General features: G+C 38.1%; 1 protein-coding gene across 3 annotated transcripts in view; it reads right to left on the bottom strand.

The window, feature by feature from the left end:
• Positions 1-16775, bottom strand: part of DLGAP1 (DLG associated protein 1) — a 493753-nt gene that overhangs the window by 352603 nt on the left and 124375 nt on the right. The window lies entirely within an intron of this gene.

Below are 16775 nucleotides of genomic sequence, written 5' to 3'. Positions count from 1 at the left end.
CATTATTAATTATTTAGTTGCTATTCTCACACCCTTAAGTGAAGTTAAAATGGTTCATATCACTCAGGCACTTTGGAAACAGATGTGGCTAATGTGATAGCTGATTCCAGTAAATAGGATATGAGGCAACAGACAGTCTATGGTCACATGAAGATTGATTTTTTTTTTCAGAGTAAACCTTTGCATAGCAACCAAAAACATTTTGTTAATGAATAAATATCATGAAGTTGAACCCCAACATTTATCATTTATTTATTGTTATTCTGTAGTAGCAAATGGCTTTATGAGATTGATAGCAGCAATATTATGTTTTCACACAGTCCAAGCAGTAACTTAACCTATGACTGGAAAGTCATGCTAATAAAAAATCAATATCATGGCCGAACATGCTATGTAAACTGTGTGAATGTCCTGTGCTCATTCTGTGACATCAGAGGCACTAGGACGAGGACTGAAGAGGGAAAATTACAATTGTCAGGAAGGTCATATCCATTGGCCTTGGCACATTTCCCTCAAGGCCATCTGTTGTTCTCCATTGGCCTAGACATTCAGGACATGATTTAGTGTCAGGAGTAAATTCAGCTAAAGGGTATAAATTTGCACCTTGAGAAACCATGTTATGAATCAATGGGTGCACATGCATTTTTTTGTAGTCAATGAAAATACTGTCTGCCTTTGCAAGTAGCACTCAAATACTGGGCATTTTAAATTTACCCCCCATGCGGCTCTACATGGTTTTGCAAGTGTGAAAGAAGGCACCCGCTTGCTGGATATAATCCTATCATTAAATGAGACCCTAAATGTGCAACTCATGGCTCAACTGTTTTAAGAATAAAAATATAATTGTTCTCTGAGCTTGCTGTAACTTTCATTTAAGTTGGGCCTTTATAAAAACACACCAACAGAGAAACACAAGATCATCAGTATATGAAATTATACACAAATAAGTGAAATGATTTTGTACTGGAGAGTTTGAAAAAAGCCATGACAAATGCTGGTAAGTTTGCTGACAAAGTCAAAACTCAAATAATAATAATAATAATAATAATAATAATAATAATAATAATAATAATAATAATAATAATTTGTGATTTGTTGGTATGTCTAGATACTAGACTGAATGTAGATGAAACATTTATTTGAACTTTATTTTGCAATAAAAATAAATTGTCAACATTTTAGACTTCTATAGAGTCTTACAAATGAAAAAAAACAACCAAAAAAAACCTTTTTTTCTGTAACCAGGGACAGGTGATTCCCATCCAACCAGGGGCAGATGATGTCCTCCAATCAAGGCAAAGTGATGCCCTCCAACCAGTTCCAGGTAACAGACTACAAACGGGTACAGGTGATGGCCTCCAACCAGTGACAGGTGATGGCCCCCAACCAGGGACAGGGGATCCTTCGAATAAGGCACAGGTGATAACCTCAAACCAGGGACACATGATTCCCTCAAACCAGGGACACGTGATTCCCTCAAACCAGGAGCAGGTGTCCTCCATCCAGGGGCAGGTGATGTCTTCCATCCAAGGGCAGGTGATGTCCTCCGTCCAGGGGCAGGTGATGTCCTCCATCCAGGGGCAGGTGATGCCCTCCAACTAGGGACATTGATGCCCTCCAACTAGGGACAGGTGATGCACTTCAATAAAGGGTTAGGCCTGGAATTACACTCTGACCATTGTCAGGCATTGCCTACCAGGTAGGTCACCAAACAATACAATTCAGGCTTCTGACACACTCAGACCTCTAACAACCCTGAGTCACAATAAGGAGTCTAGGTGATCTATTTGTCCTAAGAAAATCTGATTAGCTATTGCCTCTATGAGTATAGTATTACTCTTTCAAACCCTGTTCACTAGCATACTGTGGCACCCACAACACTAAATGATAATCACTGCTGGACTGCAGAATTTGTAAGCTGGAAATGTCAGAGAAATTAGTGAAAGATTTTCATGACACACACCTCCAGTGCCAGCAGTGTCAATCAGCAAAATTATCTTTCAGTGAATCTCAGGTCATGGTAGGGACCAGGGGTGTAGGAACTTGGGGGGGGGGGAAACAGAGGGGACAGTTGCCCCTCTTTATTTCTGTTGGATGGGCAGAGACTGTGTCTTGCCCCTACCATGAATTTCTACACAAAAGCCTCCATGCTACTTTCTGAAGTCATCTGTTCTAAACTTGTGAAACTTTTTAAAATAATAGATTGTCTTAGTATAACTACCAAATGTTCTTTAATATAGATTGCCTTAGAATAGATGTAATACAGATTGATTGATTTGTTTATTTAAAAAACTCTAACTGTTCCGTTCATAAACATTTAATAAATAACCTGTAATGATGATGAACAAATTTTTGACCAACCCCTGAAAACACAGACAAAAAGTATTATAGGATCGGGAGTCTTTGTATATCTACAGTCACTGTTACAACTGTCGTAAAACGAGATACCAAACGCAAGAAAAAGGGTCTCCAAGCCCTATAGTAGTCCTTGGCCTTTTGTCCCCCAATGAAATTTGGGGGGCACCATCAAAAGAGTTGGGTACAGTATTCCGGAGCGTGGAATACAAACACCCACTATAGCGACAAAAATAGCACGATGACTGTAATAGCGACATCATTTAAATGTAGACTTACCTTAACACAAACAGCGGCCAATTCCGAAAACCCTGTTATGCGACTGGTGCTAATTTCGAAGATACGTGATGCTGGCGCTTGAATTTGACTAGCAAGTGAGCGATGTTCAAGCATGGAAATTTAAAGCGGCAATAGCAATAGTATTAGCCGCAGCCTAATCCTAACCCCTAACCTTAACCCCTAACTCCTAACCATTGCATTAAAGAGCTGCTTAAAATGATGATGTCGCTCACTTGCATGACATCAAATTCAAATGCTGGCATCTTTGGAAATAGCACCAGTCGCATACCAGTGTTTTCGGATATCTGCGCTGTCTGTGTTAACGTAAGTCTACATTTAAATGATATCGTTATTACAGTTATCGGGTTGTTTTTTGTTGCTATAGTGGTGTCAGTATTCCAAGTGCCGAAATACCCATTACCACCACACCAAAGTGCTAAATCTGAGAGTGCAATGTGGCTTATCTAAGAGTGGGTAACCGCTTTAATTCTATAGAAAATATTAACTTGCAGTCATTTACTTTACCTAAATAATCAATGCATACTATACAGTGATTATATACATTTTCCTCATGACATTTTTAAGTTGGCATAATTAAGTTGTTTTTTCCAATAAATATACTCTTTTAGGACTCATAAACGTGCCAAATATATGCCGAAGTCTTGTATTCATAATCTATAACGGACTACATACAAAAATGTCTATCTTTCTGTATAATTACATTTGTTGGTGAAAAAGATTAAAGACTTCTCTGACTAGAATAAATAAACATGTATATGTCTGTTGGCACAATCATTATATTTCTTAGGCTAATTATAGTCATGCCATTATCATTGTGGCCTAAACCTCACAATTAAAATTGGCTCCATGATTTGATTGCAATTTACATTCCATAAATGCAGAATCTATTAGCTTTGCAAACTCTCCCAGTCTTTGTACACATAAATAGACATTTCATTCAATAATTTCTTCTGGGGGGAACAGAAATGACAAAGATTGGGGGATTACTTAACAGATAATCTTTGGATAAAGAGAGTGAGCTAAATGTCATGGTGTGTACAGAGTACAATGCAATACTAAAGTTGGTAGTATATTGTTGTAGGGTATGTGACATTTAGCCATATGTACTGTGGAAACAATATATTATATCATGCCTGGTCAACCTGTGTCTCTCCGTGTGTTGTGAAACTAAAAGCCAAAGCATGCTTTGCCAGTAGATAGCCAGCCATTTGCTGGCAGGGAATGCTGGGACTTCTAGTTCCACAACACCTGAAGAGCCGCAGGTTGGCCAGGCCTGTGATATATCTTGGCGACTCCATACAAATCTACCATTAGTAGAGTAATAAGTGTACAACTGGCTCATTATGGACTTGTCCCTCACCAGTTAAATTGGTTTAGCAACATATATACTGCGGGACATTTATGAAAACAGGAATACAAGTATTGTTGCCCATAACATCCAATAATTTCATCTTCTAAAATGTACTACAAAAATGATAGTTGGAAACTGATGGGTCACTGATGGCAACGTCTGTATTTCTTCACATTTAGAACAGTATTCATAAATTTCCTCCAATGTCCAATATGTAGCTTGTGCCCTCTCAATACACCTTCAAGCGGGAGGTTTGTACATAACTAGAGAACTCATTTCAACCATATTACCAATAATGTGCAGGACATTAAATACCTTCTTATCTTTGTCCCCTTATACTGTATAAAAGCAGTATTATTGTGCCAAAATACTGGCTACATTAGTACACTGATGAAATGATTCCATAAGTGAACGGTATGTGAGCACTTATATTGAGAGTTACAATGACAGCTGGCTTCTAAAACTACAAGTAAAAATGATTTCTATTGTAAAATTCACATGCTATTTATATATCACTTTGCAGTAAAAACACATCAATCAGTGTATTTGGAAAAAAACACAATCTTTATTTTACACAGCCACTCTACAGAGGAAACAAATGTAGTTTTAAATTCATACCTCCCAATTGTTACTCTTTTGGAGGAAAAACATGTCTATTTTGAGCCCTATTCCCTTTGTCCCTCGTTATATACAAAATGTCCTTTTTTACGTATGATATTTAGGGCATTGATAAAAAAATACTCCTTTAGCTCCCAAAAGTTTCTGCCCAACTCTTAAATGCAATATTAAAGCAGCCAACCGAACTTGTCACTTTTTGTAATTGTGATGTCTGTATTTCTGCATCCTGAATTGTCTTAATTTGAATCTGAAAGTTTAACACAGATGGTCTGTGTGCCTCTGAAAGCAAACAAAAATGTACCTCTTTGCAAAGATGTTTTGACCATCTGAGAGCCTAGAATGGTTGCTCATGAACAGTTCATATTTATAATTAATTTGGTATTTGCGTCATATTTTGAAGACAGTGAGGTCTATTTACTAATACTGCTCAAATGTGCAAATTTGCCCAAAAACCATTGCAGCCAATAGCATATTTGCTTTCATTGTTTAAGTTGCCAAGGTAGACGCTAAATGCCTACCGTTTGCAATGGTTATTGTGCAGATTTGCACCTGTTAGTAATAAACCCTCATTATGTAAAGTAATCACTGTAGTTATTCTAAAGTCACATAATGTTAAAAAGTATTTATTGGAAAACATATTTTATACATTTGCAAGTAAAATAAGGGCACTAAAATGCTTGATTATATTATTTTCAAGACATTCTTTATTAAAATATATCCACTAGGGACATATTGTGAAAGTGCACTTTAGCTTGGCATTGCAAACATGAAATATTGCATTTACAATTACAAATATAAGTTAGATCTAAAAGTTAATATAATGATAACAAATATGATTGATTGTGCATGTTAACATAATTCAAAAATAATAATCATTATTGGGCTATTTTTCCCAACTAGTTAAATTATTACAAAAAATGCATGACAAGATTCAGCTTTTATCTATATATAATTTAGGTGCTTTATTGTCATTAATCACTGACAGCAAAGAGAAACAGAAGTAACCTGACATTATTATGTGCTTTCTTTTTTTCTGCAGAAAAAACATTTACCTTACCATGCAGCTATGAATAAAGTTATACTAAGCAGCAAGTAGCAGCACTCAGATCATTAATTGAAGCACTGTTAATTGTGCTTTCTTTAAACCGTCATTATATAGTCAATGTATGCCATGTGTGTGCTTGTGTTGTTTATGCTTTTTCCCGATCTGTTCAGAAATGTGAATCATAAAAGAGCTGTTTTGCTGCTTCTAGCCTGTTGCAGGGAACAGAGAATGGATTTCCTAAAATAATACTGAAGATCTACGTCACTGTTGCCAGTGGCATCCTCTGCTCATCCAATACCAGTAAATCTCCAGGATGCAAGAGACTGATAACAGCCTCAGCAACAATAAGACTGAGATTTAATTGCATAATATGGATGCTATTCTACATGTATATGAACAGCAGTGATTATGAAATAGTCTATAATCTAGAATTTAAAAAATTAAGCTTTTGGATATGTATTTTACTAATTCATTCATCGGTACTTTAAGAGCTATCTATTGTTCACACAGTTGTCAACTGTCCTATCTTTTAAAGCTGTGGCCTAACTATTCATCATTAACGGACAACACAATATCCGTTGTATTGTCTTACAGGCTGGATACAGTTCTTATATAGTGTTAAATTATAATCCATACCTTAACGTTTGCCAAGGTAAGCATTTACAAAACAGTGGAGGATCTAGTGTTGCTACATGGTGGCGTTAAGAGCAACATGCATAATGGTCATTATTACGGTTATACTTTAGTTATACAGGGCCATCGCTGTACAACGAGGGGAATTCTTTTTAACAATACAGCAATAATCGAACAAACAGTAGACAAGCGGCCCTGCTCACTAGAGCTTACAATCTATAGAGCTGCTGTTTGATGATCTCACGATCTCCCACTCTCTCAATCAGTGATAAATTAACTGATAATAATTTGCTTTGGTGCAATGTCTAAGGTGGGTGCTTATTGCTTATTTTTGAAGAAAGTACAAAACTGAAAATTTATTATACTGTATATATATGATTTTGTTTTCTGTAGCACTTGATGGGAGTTTTTAGTCCATTTATTAACTTACTCGTGTACTTCTCAGTGACTTTTAATACTGCATTTAAATGTTCAGTATTATGAGATATAGTAATAATTGCTAAGATACCACATTATGTCTCCACTTTTTTAATTTAGTTTTTTTTTACATTAAATACATAAAGATTCTTGCAATGTATACTGCACATATAATGCGCTTTTATATTCTATATTACTTGCATACACATGTACTGTGCTAGCTACTGGCACGCATAAGTGTACTTATTAATTCAAAGACTATGCAGTGTCAGTCATCACTATCAAACACCATTTACTCCTTCCATGTAGTGGGTGCAAACGATACAGCTAAAAACAAGCATAATTATGGGAAACCCAGGACATGAATCGGCATCTTCTGCATCGGAATGCCTTTACTGTACATGGGCTACTTTAGTCTGCCCCTTCCCTCCCCTGGTCAGTTGTGTTCAAACACAAATTACATGCAATTGTGATCATTAGCATAAGGTCCGCTTCTGGGCATGCGCAGAGTTATTTCATGCAAGATGCGCTACGCAAATGGACGTACATCCAAACATGAATCAGGCCCTATGTGACTTCCCATCAATCTAATGGGTTCATTACTCGTTACTGATTACTAAACTGCAATATTTCTAAGAAATAAAAAATTAAACTGTTCCCTAATTTTAATAATTCTTCCAGATAGTGGTAAACAAGTCTAATATGTAATGTTCACTGTGGTCTTAAAGCAAAGTCAATTAGTTCTCTGATTAAACCCATTATCTCAAAATAACATTAAGCACAAGAGTAAATAGTCTAGCACTAAAAGGCATAGTAGTAAATAAAATAAATACTGTGATCCTAAGGGAAAAAACAAATCTGGGTCATCCAGGAGTTAGGAGATTATTTAGAAAATGTGTTAAAGGAAATGGTCATATTTAAACAAGCTAAGACATTTTTTCTAGAATCCCCATAGACAATGTTCTGGTTCATCAAGCTAACATAGCATATAAATGACACGCAAAAGTTTGTGCTACATTTTGCAAACAGTGGCACATAGGTAACAGATGTAATGCAATAAAAAGCACAATATAAAGTACTATGAAAGAAGTACACAATTAGTCATTTCTAAAAAGTATATTGGAGTCTAATCCAAATACGAACTATAAGCGCTGCTTATTTTGAGAATTGTTATAGGTCAGTGAATAAAGAACATCCACTGGAGAGTCAGACAGCTCTGTCCCTGTTTAAAAAGCAATAGTGACAGTTGGTGTATTGTTGAAACATCATTGCTCTACTATTGTTTCCTCTGGGGCTGGTCCTGCAGCAATAATGTGGCCTGGCCCCTTCCCCCATAGGCCTTAGTGCCAGTACTGACTTTACATCACCGGCACTGTTTAAAGTATAGTACATAAATAGTTTAAAAATGGGCATACCCCTCTCCCCAAATCCTTAGCCAACCTTAGCACTAGGACTGGACTGGTTTCCACAATACCAGATTGCCCATGTGCATGGGGTCCCTTCTGCAATAGTTAGAACCAGCTCCAGTAAGTGCAGGGCCGATTGCCAGTAGAAGAGGGGCATGCTGTTTTTGTTACACATCACCCCCCAGAAGCCACTATCCCAGCTCTGAAAAGAGCTGGGGATTTTCCTGACCCTCCTGAGCTGTGGGAGCAGGAATAGTTAAAATGTTGACCTCTGGTATGAAAACTTTCCCTAAATTGCCACTACAGGGGTGGCAATCTTGTTTATTACACCAGCCTTCATAGCCCTGTGGCATCGAGAAGAGCCCAAGCACTATTTAGCATAGGGCTGGTTGCCTCTGGGAGTTTGGGAATGGCACTCGTTTTTTGCACCACTCTCACACAGACACTAGTTTGGGGTTAGTTTACACAATAGCAGTGGGAATGTTGATGATCTGAGGGTTAGACCCTGCCTGCGTTTTCATCTATTTATTTAACCCAGTGCACTGTACATAAAAACGGTTTTGTTACAGGTGGTGAGTGTGCCTGCAAATGTCCTTCTTCACCAAACAAGTTCCATTAAAATAAAGAACATTTAATTATTTTATTGTTTTTTTACTTTAAGCAGTGCCACAATGCTGTAAAGAGGAAGCTGAACATATTCTGAGACTTGGATAATTAATGCAATGTATTACAAATTACAACATCTGCGCCACTAATGAAAATTATGTTGATTTTCTCTGGACTACTGTAGAATGTTGAAATACAATATTAAAGGAGAACACCATAAGAATGAGTTTCAAGAGGAACTCTGGTGACTCTGCCATGAGAAATTGAAAAGATCAAGACCTTGGATACATCCTGGAGTTCTACCTGTCAGTGGGAGGAAATAAAGAATGCAATATAATAGCCCACATTCTTCTTTTTCAAGTGAGTACAATCACAAAAGAGGGGACAACACCTACTGTTTTTACACAAGAATGTTGAGTCATATATCTCTGCATGTTTGTTAAATAGTTCCACTTTGAAATATCCCGTTACTCATACAAGATCATTCATAAGTGGACTATTATAAAATGTTTTATATATAGATTCGCATATCAGTCATATATTATTGCAATAAGGACATTGTAATATTGTACTTATTATATTGTTAAAGATATCTCACTCCATCTTTACATTATATATAACGGGAGTTTCAAGGTTAACACTAAGGGCCTGAATCACCAAGTCACGTATCCGCCGATTTTGAGCATATAATCCGCAAATTTGACATTCAATTAATCTTTGTAGGCAAAGGACACTTACTACAGCCAGGGCCGCCAAGAGGGGGGGGGGGTACTAATTAACCGTGCCCGGGCATGTCAGGGGGCCCAGCCCGGGCCCTTGTGCTGCTGATTTCTTTTTTTTTTAAAACGTTTTGTTTTCTTTGCGGCGGAGGGGGGGGGGGGCTAGGTCATTGGTGGGGGGAGCAGGCTAGTTTAAAAAAAAAAAAAACATACTCACCTGATCACGGAGCTGGCATCCCTCCTCTCTACTGCTCTGTGCTCCATTCAGACTGTCTGAATGCCGGGTGTGATGTCATCATGTCACGCCTAGCATTCAGTCAGTCTGGAGCAATGGAGCACAGAGCAGCAGAGAAGACCAAGAAAGGAGAAAAGGTAAGTGAAGGGAGGAAAATGAGGGGGAGCAGCATGACAGAGGGGTTAAAAAATGAGGAAGGCACAGAGGGGTTAAAAAACGGGGGGGGGGGGGGCAGCATGACGGAGGGGTTAAAAAATGGGGGGGGCAGCATGACAGAGGGGTTAAAAAATGAGGGGGGGCACAGAGGGGTTATAAATGCGGGGAAGCAGCATGACAGAGGGGTTAAAAAATGAGGGGGGGCACAGAGGGGTTAAAAACGGGGAGGCATGGCACAGTGGGGTTAAAAAACAGCGGTCAGCATGGCACAGTGGGGTTAAAAAATGGTGGGCAGCATGGCACAGTGGGGTTAAAAAGTGGGGAGGCATGGCACAGTGGGATTGAAAAAGGGGGGGAGCAGCTTAGTATAGTGTGATGAAGGGGAGCCAGATGAAGGGGGCAAAAGCAGCATGGAGGGCGCAGTGTGATCATAAGGCATAGCGCTGATGAAGGGGCACATTATTGTAATATTGGAGCTGGAGGAAGGCCTAATTATTAATCGTGGATGGTATTGATTTAATGCCAGGGTTGTTTGGAATTATCTAAATGTAGCTATTTTTTTCCAAATAGGGCCCCCAGCATTCCAGGATCCAGACAAGCCACAACTAAAGAAACATGCAGCAACAGGTGGTGAAAGTGAGAAGAACAGGTAGGAGAGAGCAGGACAGTATGTGAAATGTTGTGATTCTAGTAGGGACAATGTAAATTTTTGGTGAGTTTTGTGCCCAATGTAAGGTGGAGGCCAAGACTGAACTCTTTGTGTACACACTGCATTTTTTCTATACTTCACTTTGGTGCTAGATGTCCTGAAAGTCAGGAGTGCTTGGACATGTGATGCTCGGGCGAATTGAGAGCCTAGTGATTTTGATGTGTTAGCCACGCCACAATGGCGCATTTGCCACGGCCCCAAATGTATGACCACACCACCGAATTTTTTTTACCATACTCAACTATGAAGGGGGCACCATGAATTTGTTGTGCCAGGGCCCTGAATTCCTCTTGGCAGCCCTGACTACAGCTTACAATTTTTGGAAGGGAATGGGATGGGTAAGGGGCGTTTGCCCACAGTCAATGTACAGTAAGGACGTGCCAAACCTGAGCACACGCAACTACATCCGTTTCAATTTTTGGGCATCTCAAAGGTACTTTTTCTGTCGTGTCTCTTGCTTCAGCTACAGTGCTAGTCTAAGTTCTGATAGCTATTGACGACAGTCACTTATGCATGCTATAACATATGCTAGCAATCAGGAACAACTTTAAAAATGTATTTTATGCTCAGTAGACATTAAGAATATCCTAACATACGTATTTCATGGTGTTTTATCACTAATGACTATATTATTAACAGGTGACATTAATTGTTTTTGTTAGTTTTTTTGTTTATTTTCTGTGCGTTTTTATGCAAATTTATATTCCACATAGGTATTGGACATATCCTACTGTGTCTTGTGTAGTAGAGCTGAGCAGACCTACACCCAAATTAAACAGCGCAGATATCGTCAGATCCGCTCCTTGTTGAATTCAGGAGAGCATATGCCCGAATTTCTTGCATTTTAAAGCAAATGCAGGTTGCGCTCAGTATGTGTGCCTTGATGAATCTGACCCTAAGCTTCATTGTTTCAAGTGCTACAATGGTCGGAAGTGGGAGTGGGGCTTACTTTGTCTGTTTGTTTGTTGTTCAAAGCTATTTGTGCCAGAATATGTGGGGTTTTAGTTAACCCTGATTAGGAGTAGAGGTGAAAAAATGTTCTTGAATTTATAAAAGAAGTATCTAGTTTGATTGAGTTTATAATACAAAAACAACAACCTGCACACTGGACAAATACAGATGACAGCATATTTACTAAACGGAATTTTTTCTGTATGGCATATCTTCCTTCATCATTTTGCATGGATTAATTAGTACTTTATTTTATAATAACTGATATTATAGATGTCCAGATATTCTACTGAATCATAGTGTTGTGATTTCAACAGTTATGGTAAGAAAAAATTCTGGAAGCATGGCTAAAAACAGATATAATAGGTTTAATAAAACCTATTATATGTTTTTTTAGAGGGACTCCCTGATTGAAGGTAAAGGATTGATTAATTAACAATTAGTGATTCAAAACACCAAATGCAATCCATCTGTGATATAAGGGAAACTGCAGATACATTTAGTAACATTGCATTTAGGTGCAATATTTGCACTAAACTAAACTATGCCAGTCGGTCAGACACTTGTTTTCATTGTCCGACATGCACTAGACAGAACAAAGCTAATTGGTTATTGCCTGCTAATTTAAATGTTTTGAATACTTAAAAAGTTATTGTTCAGAGCAAGTCATTTGTCCCGCTTTATACAAACACTGTTCCACCACTCAGTGTACAATTCTGCAGATAACCTACAGCTTACGCTAGGTACATACTACAGGTTTTTCACCCGATTATCATGTCAATCACACGATAAAATTTTCCGATATTGCATTAGTGTCTACGCTCTCACTATAATGTTTTATCGTATAAAAGAACATCGTATCGCTTCACTTGATTTTATAATCGGACTAAAAATCTCTATAAATGATGGAATGATGTCGGGTTAAATTCTGAAGTATGTAAGCACTCACGACTAGCAGTGTAGGCAAATCTCCATAGAGTGTACAGAGACACAATCTTCTCAGCAGATAGTTATGACAGATGAAGAGCACAGATCTGAAGGTAAATTGTGTAAAATTGTTTAAGTGCGTACACATGAATCGGAATGCTCATTAAGGATATTATATTGGGAGAGATTTTCTGTAGTGTGTACCTAGCTTAACTCATACTGTGGTCACATTCATCCCAGAGCAGAGAGGTATTATCATTTCACCACATGATTGCTGATTGAAGGTAGTCCGTGTCACACTAGTGCCACTGCCACACTGACAGATCACTGACAAACGCTAGAAACTCTGTCAGGAGATGTCACACATCTCAAGGTTCATCCTAATAAGTATATTGAACTGTGACATTATGATGCGATCCCCGTAGCAACCTGCCCATACTATTTGCATTGAAGTTCATTGGTGCTGTATGGTTTTGCATAGTGACATTGCTCATGTCATCTCTAGAGAAACTACAGATTTGCATTGGTTCTGCTTGTTTAAAGCTTTGCACAATGCCGAGGAAAATATTTTTCATTCTATCTTCAGCACATATAAAACCAAGGCTATCATGTTTGGACAGCAGTACTGAACAATGGAATGCAATCAGACGTTTAGATCTCAGTAGAGATAATCATGGTAACTGTAAATGAAAAATATATCTTGCATTGCTGTCTATATGTACATTGTACTGTATATCCTAGTGCAGCAACTAATAACAAAATATAGTTTAGAGCTCTGAAATACGTATGTTTCATTTTTTTGTATAGTAGTGTGCTTAATACTCTATATTATACATAGTGAATGGGAAACTAGGCAATTCTTGCTTGGGTGATTTAACGTATGGCGTAGAAGTGTGCCAATATGTTAAAAAATGAAGATACTGTCTTAGGGAACAGATTTGTGAAGGCACCAAAATGTAGAGAATTATTTACATTTTTGTAACGTAAGGGGCCTAGTGATAAATATGTCATGAAAGCTCCATCCTGATAAGTGCAGTGCACTCCAAGGTAAAGAACACAAATGAAAAATAGTAGAGCTACTGTCCAAAGGATACCCACATATAAATATTATAAAGCACTCACTGCCAAAACAAATCATAACACCTAAAGATACAAAGTTTTACATCTGTCAAACCTTCTAAAAAGGAAAGTCGATTTAGCTATCATTTTCTAGGGAGTTCTAGATAAATGATACCTAGAATCTGAATGGCTGCATCACCTCCATTTTTCATTTTTAGAGAGTTTGAAACATTTAATACATTTCATACATTTACCACAAAAACTTTAGATAATGAAACAAAATAATCTGTATTCGTATCTAACATTACACAAAGCTAAATACGCAGGGCCTGTATCCACAACACTAATTTTCTATATTGTGCTGAAACAGTATGAGGTAACTTAGATATGGGCATCCCACAGTACATGTCCTCTACAATACTATGTTTACAAAGTGCATTTAGTCAGTAATAAAAATAATCGCAACACAGGTGAATAACAAAATCTGAAAGAAAAATATGCATGTGGAGGGGAAATTAGATAGTTCACACCTTTTACCTGTGTGGGGGAAAAGGTGTGAACTATCTTTGCTTTCCCTTCCTGTCACCAGATGTCCTCCTACCTAAATATTAATTTGTTTCACTAAAGGGCATTTATAACTATAAAAAATATCTGCTGCAGAAATGATATTTTGTGACATTGTGTGGCTATGTTGCACAAATGCACCCAGTTTCCTGGGTAAATAGATGGAACTGGTCAAGATGGTGTAGTTTGCAAAGGCTGATGGCAGGAGTTGAGTGGATAAGGGACATTACTTGTGCTTTGCATGTGGATTAAACACATGAGTGTGTCTACTTTTGCACCCATGTGCAAAGTGTAGGTAAGTAGGTGCACTTAGACAAATAAAATAGCAGTAGGTAGTGATAGTCTGCAGACAGAAGATACCACTGAAGCAGAGGGCTGAACACTAGGGGGTAAATGTGTCATAGTCCGGTTTTTGCATCCCGCGCGAGATCGTCGAGATGACAACTAAAATTTAAAGCAGCGCTGCCTTGTAAAAGGAAACTTGCCTTTATAAGGCAGCGCCGCTTTACATTTTAGCTGTCATCTCGCCGATCTCGAGCGGGATGCAAAAACCGGACTATGACACATTTACCCCCAGGTAGTGATAGTCTGCAGACTGGCGATACCACTGGAACAACAAGCTGATTACTAGGTAGTGATAGTCTGTGAATGGGAGATACCACTGAAAAAGCGAGCTGGCTACTAGGTAGTGATAGTCTGCGAGCGGGAGATACCAGTGGAACAGCGAGCTGGTTACTAGATAGTGATAGTCTGCAAGCGGGAGATTCCACTGGAGCAGCGAGCTGGTTACAATGTAGCAGTATAAAGGTAATGAATACTGCAGCCAAGATACTAGAACACTGGGAGCCACTTCTGAGCACTAGTTGGGAAGTTGACACAAAGAACAGGCACCATACAGCAGTTGCATGTGCTTAAAATATCTTGTTGGAGGTGTTTGACAGACCATTGAATGGAAGGAAGAGTTGATAAAAGAAATCGCATGCGCAATCCCGAATCCAAGATGGTGACCAGAAGCAGGAGATCGTGGTGCTCAACACCAAAGAGGAACCCAGCGGGGAGGATGTAAGGGCGCATGTGACAACTAAGCTGCTATTGTTTGCAACTAAACACCATAGAAAAAAACTTTATATTTTTATGCCAAATGTAAACACTTCTGTGGGATTTATAGTGCAAATGGAGAAAAAAAATTAATTTAAATAAGGCAACCAAATTTGTCCCTGCTGCAATACTCAGATACATTCTTGGTGTGCGAACTCTCTCCTAATAACATTAACCAGAATATTGTAAGCTAAATGTTATAGATAGAAGAAAAACCTAATCAAGCAGAGCTCCTTCAAAGGGGATTTCCATTATGTTATAACCAGGCAACTATATCATTCTAAAGAGAGGAGACAATCACTCAGCGTAACATAGAGATGAATGGGGCTTGCTGTTGCCCAACCACATCATAGCGATTCTGCTGTGAAAATGTTACATGCAGCTCTTTGACAGCAAAATAGCTAAGGAGTAAAAGGGAATGGTGTGACACAGGAACAGAGTTCACCATTTATTTTTATTTTACATTGAGTAAGCGTATCTCAAAATATCATCATGGTAGAGGTAAATTGTGGTCCTGTCCTTACTAACATAGCTTTTAGGTACAAAATTTCCACCATCCCAGAGCAACCACTCAGACACTTTTTTTCACTGTTAGCTTGCCCTCGACAAATAAAAGATAATCAGTAATTAGTTGCTATGACTCAATACAACTTAATGAAATGTTAGTAAATAAGGCATAGACTATGAAAATGCAAAGTATGGTTTAACATAATAGTATTTTAAGGGTAATATATCTTCGGCTGTTGGCTCAACCTGTGAACCTGTGAATATAGGACAAGTAGGATTTTTACATTAAGTTCCTTTGGTGCCCAAACTAACTCTCGCCAACTCTCACAACAACACATTGTAACCCCTTGCCAAGTGACACTAATGTATAATGTATCATTTAAGTGTGTAACTGTGTGGTCACCAAGAAACAATACCTAGAAATCAAGTCTTACTTCTAGTTAGGATTATAAGGTCAATTATCACATAACAGCAGTTGCTACAACTGCTGTTATTTAGCATGCAATTGAAATAATTGCATTAGCATTAGCACAGTGTAACATGCGTTCTTCAAAGTGCCTGTTTGAAAACTGCTGATGTGGCAATTCTATTTCCAATTGTCCAATTGGATGCTATATGGATCATGACCAATTCACTGGAGAGTCAGTGTTCTGCAAACCTGTATTATTTATCAAATACATAAATTTGATAGGAGAGCACACACAGCCCTGGACTGGGGGAGCCTATAAAAGACATTGATCTGCATAAATGAGTCAGTACTAACACAACTGCTTGTGTTATGGCTGAAAATAGCAGTGAAACATATCTTCTTTAGTCAGTATATCTGGTTTAGAGGGGAGATTCTTGGCACCTGTAATCTCCCCTGCCCTTTCCTATGTTAGCACTTCTAGATGCAATTATTCTAATTTAATTATTAACATCCTCTACTCTATGCAGAAATAATTACAATATGTAAATCAACTATTCACTTAGATTATCTGGAAAAGAGACCTCAGCAACTTTGAGAGCTTGTGCAACACATTACCTTCTGCTAGTCTGGCAAGTTGGTCTATGAAACGGTAAAGCTATAAAGTATGCTAAATCAGATTAATGTCACTTCTAGCAGTGTTTCATTTTTAT

The sequence above is a fragment of the Mixophyes fleayi genome, chromosome 5 (genome assembly GCF_038048845.1).
Source record: "Mixophyes fleayi isolate aMixFle1 chromosome 5, aMixFle1.hap1, whole genome shotgun sequence".
NCBI lineage: Eukaryota > Metazoa > Chordata > Amphibia > Anura > Limnodynastidae > Mixophyes > Mixophyes fleayi.
The sequence above is the reverse complement of the archived record's forward strand: the minus strand, read 5'-3'. Positions and strand labels throughout refer to the sequence as shown.